General features: G+C 42.9%; 1 protein-coding gene and 1 pseudogene across 2 annotated transcripts in view; both read left to right on the top strand.

Annotated features, from left to right (window-relative positions):
• ABHD13 (abhydrolase domain containing 13) overlaps positions 1–10,789 on the top strand; it is a 22,761-nt gene that overhangs the window by 4,399 nt on the left and 7,573 nt on the right. Inside the window, exon 1 of one of the 2 annotated variants that reach the window (XM_005884470.2) lies at positions 6,196–6,266. The exons of the other annotated variant lie outside the window; for it this stretch is intronic. The gene's annotated coding sequence lies outside the window, so the exon portion shown is untranslated. Of the gene's footprint in view, positions 1–6,195; positions 6,267–10,789 lie in introns of those variants that run through there. 2 annotated transcript variants of the gene reach the window in all.
• Positions 5,028–7,272, top strand: LOC102244508 (annotated as a pseudogene).

Genomic DNA, 10,789 nt, shown 5'->3' with positions numbered 1-10,789 from the left:
AAAGTATTACAAAGGGTATTATATATGTGTCCTTTTTTATCTCCGCCCTTGACAATCCCCTGGCCTCCCCTAACCCCCAGTGTATTATGTCCATTGGTTATGTTTATATGCATGCATACAAGTCCTTCGGTTGATCTCTTACTCCCCTCCCTTCTGCCCCCCAACCCTCTCTGGCCTTCCCACTGCAGTTTGACAATCAGTTTGAGGCAGCTCTGCCTCTGTATCTATTATTGTTCAAAAGTTTGTAATGGTCTTTATTATCCATGAATGAGTGAGATCATGTGGTATTTTTCCTTCATTGACTGGCTTATTTCACTTAGCATAATGCTCTCCAGCTCCATCCATGCCGTTGCAAATTGTAAGAGTTCCTTCTTTTTTACAGCAGCATAGTATTCCATCGTGTAGATGTACCACAGTTTTCTAATCCATTCATCTACTGATGGGCACTTAGGCTGTTTCCAGATCTTAGCTATGGTGAATTGTGCTGCTATGAACATATGGGTGCATATATCCTTTCTGATTGGTGTTTCTGGTTTCTTGGGATATATTCCTAGAAGTGGGATCACAGGGTCAAATGGGAGTTCCATTTCCAGTTTTTTGAGGAAACTCCATACTGTCTTCCATAGTGGCTGCACCAGTCTGCATTCCCACCAGCAGTGCACAAGTGTTCCTTTTTCTCCACATCCTCTCCAGCACTTGTCGTTTGTTGATTTGTTGATGATAGCCATTCTGACAGGTGTGAGATGGTACCTCATTGTTGTTTTGATTTGCATCTCTCGAATGATTAGTGACTTTGAGCATGTTTTCATATGTCTCTTGGCTTTCTGAATGTCCTCTTTTGAAAGGTGTCTATTTAGATCCTTTGCCCATTTTTTGATTGGATTGTTTATCTTCTTTTTGTTAAGTTGTATGAGTTCCCTATAAATTTTGGAGATTAGGCCCTTATCAGATATGACGTTGGCAAATATGTTTTCCCACGCAGTGGGTTTTCTTGTTGTTTTGTTGATGGTTTCTTTTGCTGTGCAGAAGCTTTTTATTTTGATGTAGTCCCATTTGTTCATTTTCTCTTTAGTTTCAACTGCCCTAGGAGCTGTATCAGTGAAGAAATTGCTTTGGCATATGTCTGAGATTTTGTTGCCTTTGGATTCTTCTAGAATTTTTATGGTTTCCTGTCGTACATTTAAGTCCTTTATCCATTTTGAGTTTATTTTTGTGTATGGTGTAAGTTGGTGGTCTAGTTTCATTTTCTTGCATATATCTGTCCAATTTTCCCAACACCATTTATTGAAGAGACTATCTTGGCTCCATTGAATGTTCTTTCCTCCTTTGTCAAATATTAATTGAGCATATTGGTTCGGGCCGATTTCTGGGTTCTCTATTCTATTCCATTGATCTATATGTCTGTTCTTGTGCCAGTACCAGGCAGTTTTGAGAACAGTGGCTTTGTAATACATCTTGATATCTGGTATTGAGATCCCACCTACTTTGTTCTTTCTCAGGATTGCTGCAGCTATTCGGGGTCTTTTTTTATTCCAGATGAATTTTTGGAGAGTTCGTTCTAGATCTGTGAAGTATGCCGTTGGTATTTTAATGGGAAGTGCGTTGAATTTATAGATTGCTTTGGGTAGTATGGACATTTTAATGATGTTGATTCTACCAATCCATGAACACAGTATATTCTTCTACCTGTTTATGTCTTCCTCTATCTCTTTTTTCAGTGTCCTGTAGTTTTCTGAGTACAGGTCTTTTACCTCCTTAGTTAAGTTTATTCCTAGGTATCTTAATTTTTTTGGTGCAGCGGTAAATGGGATTGTTTTTTTGTTTTTTTAATCCATGCCTGATTTTGTGACACCATTCATCGGTTCTTTGGAAAATAATAATTTGCCATATTGAGCAGATCTTGCAAATGTTGACATGTTTAATAGGTTTTCAAAATCTCATCTATATATATAAAACCCTTATATGCAAATAGACTGAACGGCGAAACAACCAAACAACTGAACAACCAGTCGCTATGATGTGCACTGACAACCAGGGGGCACACGCCAAACATGGCAGGTGTTGGCAGCAGGCGACATAGCACGGAACATGGCGGGCATTGGCCACAGTGGGATAGTGGAGCTGGTAAGTGGGGGTGCCAGACCAAGGCGGGGCGCTAGTTGCTGTCTTGGGGGCAAACCTCTGGTGGTTATTGAAAATTCTTTGCTCCCGCGTGCCATGGCCCCGCAGGGCACTCTCACCCACTGCCGACACCAGCCCCACTCGCATCTGCTGCCAGCGCCGGAGCCACTGCTTGTACCCACTGGCGGCACCTGGTGCCAGCCCCTATCGCTTGGCGCCATCAGCAGTTGCGAGCAGTGGCTGCCGGCCCCGATCACCCCTCAGGGCTTCTCCACCTCCACCTGCTTCTGAGGGGTGATTTGGGCAGCAGCCACCCCTTGCAGATGCTGACGGTGCCAGCCCCACTCGCACCCACTGCTGGCACTGGAGCTGCCTCTCGCACCCGCCGCCGACGATAGCCCCACTCTCACCCACTGCTGGCACCGGAGCTGCCGCTCGCACCCACTGATGGCACTGGCCCTGCTCACACTCACAGCTGGTGCCGGAGCCACCGCTCGCACTCGCTGCCAGCGTTCTGCGCCAGCCGTGATCACTCAGCACCGTCAGTGGGTGCAAGCGGCGGCTGCCAGCCCCGATCTCCCCTGAGGGCTTCTCCACCTCCCTCTGCTCCTGAGGGGCGATCAGGGCAGCAGCCACCGCTCGCATACGCTGATGGTGCCAGCCCCGCTCACACCCGCTGCTGGCGCTGGCCCCAATTGCTCTGTGCTGTCTGTGGGTGCGAGTGGGGCTGGTGTCGTCAGCATTTGGGAGTGGCAGCAATGGGAGTGGGGCTGCCAGCAGAGGGGACCAGGGGCCACTGTGGGAGGGGCCGGGCATGGGCATGGAGAATGGGCCGAGACCCATCCCCATGTCCACTGCAGCCTCACAGCCCACAGTTCCTTTCAAGGTGCATGAATTCGTGCACTGGGCCCCTAGTTTGTTAATATGATGCTTTAATCTGAAAAGTGTTTAAGAAATGGGAAGCTATTGGCAACTTCATTCATTTTCCAGAAAATGTCTACCTAACACTTGAGTTTGAGTAACCACTTGTTAATTGTCTTTTTAAGTCAGAATGTTGCCACCTAAAAAAAGCAGTTAACTCAACTCACAACTCATATTTCATTACACAGCACCTAGTGCTTTATGTCAAACATTTGTCATACAAAGTGTTTAAAAGTTGTGTACTCATTTTATTGAAATATAATTAATAATTTTAACTGCTTCTTCAATGACATTCTTAAATAAAACTGATTTTGTCATCCCATTTCCTGGAGTTCATTGTGATAAAGAATACAATGAGTGGCTTCTACATTTTGGTGCCAATACCATTCTTGCTAAGGCACCAGCAGTTTTACCTCCCACTGATTTTGCACCATTAATGCAAATGTCAGACAATGAAAAAGCATCTTTGTAATTATAATATTGATTTCCAAGATCCCTTGAAAGAGCCTTGGGGACTCCAGGGCCTTGGAACCACCAACCACCCTTTGAGAATCACTGGCATAGAAAGATCTCAGGTTTATAAAGTTGATTAATTCAGTTCAACTGCTCTGATTTTCTCTACACTGTCCATGCCAAGTATTTATTTAGATTATGCTTGAATACGTCCAGTTCTTGTGAAAAACTGTGTTTAAATGAATAAAAATGAGTGTCATAGACAGCTGTTTGATAAAAGTAAATGAAATCCTTAAAAAGTTTCCATACATTTTTACTGGGTTCCTATAAGTAATCAAGCATGATGGAATTTAGATATTACTAAACCTATATTGTAAATGACACATGCTTAAGATTTTATTTTTCTTTTCCTATATTTAAGGACAATTGTGGCCCTTTCTTTGATTTTCTTTGTGTCATCTGTAATTAAATAAGCTTATGTTAGACATGTACAGTTCTATATGTCTATGTCTGGTTTCCTGAGTAGATCATGAGTTACTTAAGAATAAGAACTGTTTTTTATAATTTTGAAATAGTTTATAGTATCTAGGCACTATGATTCACATAGCCGGTTATAGCATTGTCTTTAATTTTTAAATAGTATGGTACAATGAAATGGAATCTCATGAGGCTTGAAATCCAGCCTTGGTACCACTTCAGTGGTCCAGGCTGGGTTTGAAAATTCCTTGGGGACCTGTCCTTGTATTGTGAGAACTGGGTTTGAGAATTCCTCGGGGACCTGTCCTTGTATTGGGTATAACTTTGGTATTGATCTCTTTTATTTTTAAACTAGAGGCCTGGTGCATGAAATTCATGCATGGGTGGGGTCCCTAGGCCTGGCCAGTGATCAGGGCGGGGTTGGGAGAAGAGGTGACGGTCTCCGGGCCAGGTGCAGAAAGAACAGACACCAGACGCCAATGCCACCATCGGCACCCGACCACCCCATGGTTCCCTGCCTCCCCATTCTTCCCCTCGCCACCACGCCGCCACTGGGGCCTGCCGGCCGGGGGGAGAGACAGGACCTGCTGGGGGAGGGACCGTGGGAGGTTTGCTGGCCAGGGGGAGGGGCCACGGGAGGTTGGCCGCCTTCTCCCTCCTCTGTCCCTCGCTACCTGCCACATGGCAGGCCAATTGGGGCCTGCCAGCCAGGGGAAGGGACAGGGTAGTGACCGTGGGAGGTTGGCCACCGGCCCCAAGGAGGGGACCAGCCCTTGGCCCCCTGGGAAAAGGGCCACGTCCGCCACCACCCACCCCCGATTCCCCGTCCCAGCCCAGGGCCTGGCCAGGGGGAAGGACCGTGGGAGGTTGGCTGGCCAGGGGGAAGTTGGCTGTGGGAGTGCACTGACCACCAGGGGGCAGCTCCTGCATTGAGTGTCTGCCCCCTGGTGGTCAATGCGTGTCACAACGACTGGTTGTTCTGGTCGTTCTAGTAGCTTAGGCTTTTATATATATAGATCATAAGTCTATAGAATAGTTATTTAAATATTTTTCCTTAGAAATGAAACCATTTGCAATCCTCCAAGTATATATATGAGATGATTAAGGTAAGTTGAGTGTGCCTATCTCTCCGTTGACTTATTGCTCAGCTAACACTAGTCAACATGGTGGTTCTGAGAGCTTTACAGCTTTAAATTGTTTGTATTTTTAGTCTTAAATTGGCTGTTATATAGTCACAATGGGCTAATATTTAAAGACAGGAAGCACATGGAGCACTAAATGTGAACTAAGTAAATTAATGAGGACCATAAAATTCTTAAGATCATTACTAGATCTGTAAGTTGCATTCATATGATGAAAGTGCTTATATAATACATCAATATGTTGCTTATACTTTAAAACCATTCTTTTAAAAGGAAATATATCTACTTGTGTATATATTATAAAAATTAATCATGCTTTTAATAGATTATTTCTTCAGAATTATTTACTAATATCAATATGACATCTCTAACTACTTCATCTAAATAAAAAGCACCAACATTATTTTTAAGGTTGACTTTTAAAACTTCAAATATAAGATCTGTGCATGTTAAATAATATGCCTATTTTTGATACTGTAACATAATTTTAGATTATCTTCTTATATATTGACACTCAGAATCAAACATATGTTTTTAAAAAATATATTCGTTGAAAAACTGGCATTCAGGAACAGAGTATTTTACTCCTCCCTCAGAATGAATGGAGACCAAAAGTTGGATGTTTATGACCAAAAAAAGCAGAATTTCATCGAGCACTTCTCCCAGATTTTCAAGGTACTGACTGAGGATGACATGGGGCATCCAGATACAGAAGATGCTATTGCCCTGCTCAAGGAGGTCCTGGAGTACAGTGTCATTGGAGGGAAGTACTAACGGGGAATGATGGTGCCTGGTGGAACTAACAAAGCAGGATGCTGATAGTCTCCAACTCGCCATGACTGTGGGCTGGTGTGTGGAACTGCTCTAAGCTTTCTTCCTGGTGTCAGATGACATGGATTCATCCCTCACCTCATGGGGGCAGATCTGCTGGTATCAGAAGCCAGGTATAGGTTTGGATGCCATCAATGATGCTATACTTCTGGAAGCATGTATCTCCTGACTGCTGAAGCTCTATTGTTGGGAGCATCCCTATTACCTGAACCTGATGGAACTCTTCCTGCAGAGTTCCTATCAGACTGAGATTGAACAGACCCTGGACCTCATCATAGCCCCCCAGGGCAGCATGGATCTTGGCAGATTCACTGGAAAGAGGTACAAATCTATTGTCAAGTATAAGATAGCTTTGTACTTCTCTCTTCCTGTAGCTGCTGTCAGGTGTATGGCGGGCATTGATGGGGAGAAGGAACACGCCAATGCCAAGAAGATCCTGCTGGAGATAGGAGAACTCTTTGAGATTTAGGATGATTACTTTGACTTCTTTGGGGACTCCAATGTGACGGGCAAGATTGGCACTGACACCCAGGACAACAAATGCAGCTGGCTGGTGGTTCAGTGTCTGCAACGGGCCTCTCTGGAACAGTGCCAGGTCCTGCAGGAGAATTATGGGTAGAAAGAGGCTGAGAAGGTGGCCCAAGTAAAGGCACTCTATGAGGAGCTGAATCTATAGGCTGTGTTCATGTAGTATGAGGAAGACAATTGCAGCCACCTTCTGGGTCTCATCAAGCAGTACTCTTTGCCCCTACCCCCAGCTATCTTCCTGAGGCTAGCACACAAGATCTATAAGTGGATAAAGTGACTGCCAGGGTGGAGAGAGGCTCTCAATAAATTACAATAAATCCTCAAAAAATATATGTATTTACACATGCTTTTTTTCTAATTAACATATAGCATGCAAAATGTTAGGTGAGGAAGAAGTGTGTAGTTTTGGATAATTTTTAGATGTTGATGAAGCATCAGGTACTCAAGGAACAGATAAATTGATGTAGATGGAGTAGACATAGACAATGGAAATACTTCATACACAAGTATGATAGTTGGAACCATGAGAAAGAATGAAATCACTGAGGAGAAAGAAGGTAAGTAGATAGGACCTTGGAAAATGCCTAAATTGGAGTAGGTCAGAGGGGAAAACACAGGAATTTGAATATACTGGAAGCTGAGAAAGAATTAATGTTTGGTGCCACTTAGGGGTATGGTGTTGCAGTGTGAATTTAGAGAAATACATTAGAATTATTAGCAAGTGAGGTTTGCTTTTTATGAGTGATTAGAGGCCTGGTGCACGAAATTCGTGCCAGGATCGGGCCTAAACTGACAGTTGGACATCCCTCTCAAAATCCTGGACCGCTGGCTCCTAATCGCTCACCTGCCTGCCTGGTCGCCCCTAACTGCCTACTCACCCCCGTGCCAGCCTGATCACCCCTCACTGCCTCTGCGTGCCAGCCTGATCACCCCTAACTGCCCTCCCTGCTGGCCTGGTCGCTCCTAAATGCCCTTCCCCCTGCTGCCAGCCTGGTCACCCCTCACTGCCCCCCCCGCCTGCCTGGTTGCCCCTATCTGCCCCCCGCTGCCAGCCTGGTCGCCCCCAACGGCCCCCCCTGCTGGCCTGGTTGCCCCACACAACCTGCTGTTTAGTCGTTTGGTCGTCCCTCATTAATGCCCTGCCCATCTGGTCGTAGGCAGCCATCTTGTGAATGTGTGACGGTCAATTGGCATATTACCTCTTTATTATATAGGATCATTGTAAGAGTTACTACATCAGATTCTCATGATAGTAAGTAGTTGAGTTACCAGGGGTGGTTAAACTTACAGACATGTATTAGAGACATTTGACATGTGACAGCTGGTGTGGTAACATGGCAAAAGGCAGAAGTGAGAAATGGTAATAAGGCATTTATTTGAGATGTAGACATAAGGTTAAACACATAATCTATATAATAAAAGGCTAATATGCAAATCAACCAAATAGAACGACGACCGGTCGCTATGACACGCACTGACCACTAGGGGGCAGATACTGAATGCAGGAGCTGTCCCCTGGTGGTCAGTGTGCTTTCACAGGAGGAGCACCGCTCAGCCAGAAGCCAGGCTCATGGCTGGCTAGCGCAGCAGCGGTGGTGGGAGCCTCTTTCACCTCCATGGCAGCGCTAAGGATGTCCGACTGATAGCTCCCAGACCGTAAGAAGGTGCAGTCGGGGCTGAGGGACGACCCCCCCCCCCACGAGTGCATGAATTTCATGCACTGGGCCTCTAGTCCTATATAATAAAAGGCTAATATGCAAATTGTCCCCTTAACCGATCGGGGTTGGCGGCCAGACCCCACTGGGTTTCTAGTAATGTAGAAGCAAGAGAGATGAGTTTATTGGTTGACTAAGATTCTCTTCTCCACAGATGTAATCTTTTTTCCCTGTAAGGTACCTTTCTAAGTAGTAGTAAGCTTGATTGAACTTTGAATATATGAAACTCACCATTCCTCTTGATTGTTTATGATGCTAAGATGTTATCAGCAAATGCATTTCAGCATGGAAAAGAACCTGGCAAATAATCCATCTCTCCTGGCAACACATTTTATAAATATTTTGCCCCAAAGGACATACTTTAGAGCAGCGGTTCTTAACCTGTGGGTCGCGACCCCTTTGGGGCTCGAACGACCCTTTCACAGGGGTCGCCTAAGACCATCGGAAAACACATATAATTATATATTGTTTTTGTGATTAATCACTATGCTTTAATTATGTTCAATTTGTAACAATGAAAATACATCCTGTATATCAGATATTTACATTACGATTCATAACAATAGCAAAATTACAGTTATGAAGTAGCAACGAAAATAATTTTATGGTTGGGGGTCACCACAACATGAGGAACTGTATACAAGGGTCACGGCATTAGGAAGGTTGAGAACCACTGCTTTAGAGGGTAACTAATCACCTTGCTTTTTCTTCATGACCAGAAGCAGTGGTCTTGTGTTCAGCTGGGCATTCACACTCATAAGACCCAATGGACCATACCTGGCACAAGCCTCTCTGCTTTGTTGAAAGAAATGAGATAGAAAACCCAAGAAATCATCATCAGGTGTATTGTTCCTGAATGATAGTATAGGCTAGTAGAAAGATGACACATGGGTGGGTGCCTCCTGACTTGTTTTGTGCTCCACAAGACAATATCTTTTGTAACAGCACATGGGCATAGTGTCCAGGATTCAGCAGAGGGACAGGCCAGTTGCAGATTATGTACCATTCAGAAAAGCCCACTCTTTTTACTTCTCACTTGGCATGTGTAGCCCTGCTCCCTGTCTGCTCAATCCAGATTTAGCTCACCAATAGTGGTCAAGTTTAGCACACAAAATGTTGCTTAGAAACATAACTGATATCCTGCCTTTATGAGGTTTCCAGGGAAACCATGCTAGAAGGTTAGCCAGAGGTAATTTCTTTTATGGAGAGAAAAGGTTTTTGTTAACCCTTTACTCAATTTATTAGCAAAATAAATGGAAAACTTGCATAAAGCTTGCTGTAGAACCTACAGTGGACTGTATCAGAGACACTATTCATTTACATCAAGTATCATAATAACATCTGTGATAGTTTCAGCAAATTTAGTAAATAAAAAATTCTTCCGGTGTTAAGTTTGCTTGTTCTAGTTCCCTTATGATAAAGACTAGGGAGCAGAAATTATTGGCAAATTGGATTATGTAAAAATAAGGCAGTCAGTGAGTGGAGGTCTCTTTCTAGACCATTAGTGTGCCATAAACATATTAGAAAAGACAAGTAGACAATCCAGAGCAGTGTTTACTAACCTGCCCTTAAAATTGACTTCCATTAGATGTTCCTTAAAATGAATTGGCTTTTATTCTGACTCTCACCGTTTAACAATCCATTGTAAGATTATGTTTGTTTATCACAAAGTAATTTAGTTAAAGTGATGTTTCAGGAATGCTTTGTGGAAAACTGCAAGTTGAATATTTTCCCTAACCAATAATGGACTCAAATATGCAATTTTTCTGATATCCACTCTTAAACATGTGCCCAGTGCCCAGAATACAGTTATGTTTTCTTAGAAGTGGAAAGAAATCTGGATTGAGCAGAAGTTTAATAATTCAGATATATTACTGGATTTTTTTTTTAAATTTTTACTCTTGAGTATATGTAAAGTGTTATACTACCTAGTAGGGAATACAGTAGTGAAAAAGAGAAACATAGTTCCTGGTCTATTTAAATTCAGTATTGTATGTTGAAATTAGAAACTAAAGAAGCTACTTAAAACAATTATTTTTCAGTTTGAATAATTGAAAATTTTAACTAGATATTGTGTGTGTGTGTGTGTGGTTTGAATTAAATATGCCTTGTCTAGATATTAGAAACTTTGTATTTTATCTAGTGTTGCAGTAGGTTTTTTTAGTCATTGCTATACACTTTGATTTGAAAATTGAGTCAATTCACTCCTGGGATTATCTGGGTTATAGAAATGCTTTATCATGTCCTTTTCAAATTTTCAGTTTTTTTTTTTCTTATAGTTGTGTGGTAAATTCTGATTTTATGTTAACTTGAGCAGAACACAGTTAAGAATGCCAGAAATACTTGGTCACAAAAGCAAATAAAGTTAATAGATCTATAGCATTTATAAATGCTTTTTAAAATTTCATTTGATAATGTAGGCATTTTTAAGTTCTCATTCTACTGAAAAAGAATTCAGACTGGAAATAAGTGGTAAACCCAAAATTATTCTGCAGATAGGTATATGATAGCATAGACCAGGGGTGGGCAACCCCTGGCACGCGTGCCAAACATGGCACGCCAGTAACTTTTGCTGGCATGCGAAACCCTCTCTTATAATCT

Source organism: Myotis brandtii, unplaced genomic scaffold, assembly GCF_000412655.1.
Source record: "Myotis brandtii unplaced genomic scaffold, ASM41265v1 scaffold83, whole genome shotgun sequence".
NCBI lineage: Eukaryota > Metazoa > Chordata > Mammalia > Chiroptera > Vespertilionidae > Myotis > Myotis brandtii.
The sequence above is the reverse complement of the archived record's forward strand: the minus strand, read 5'-3'. Positions and strand labels throughout refer to the sequence as shown.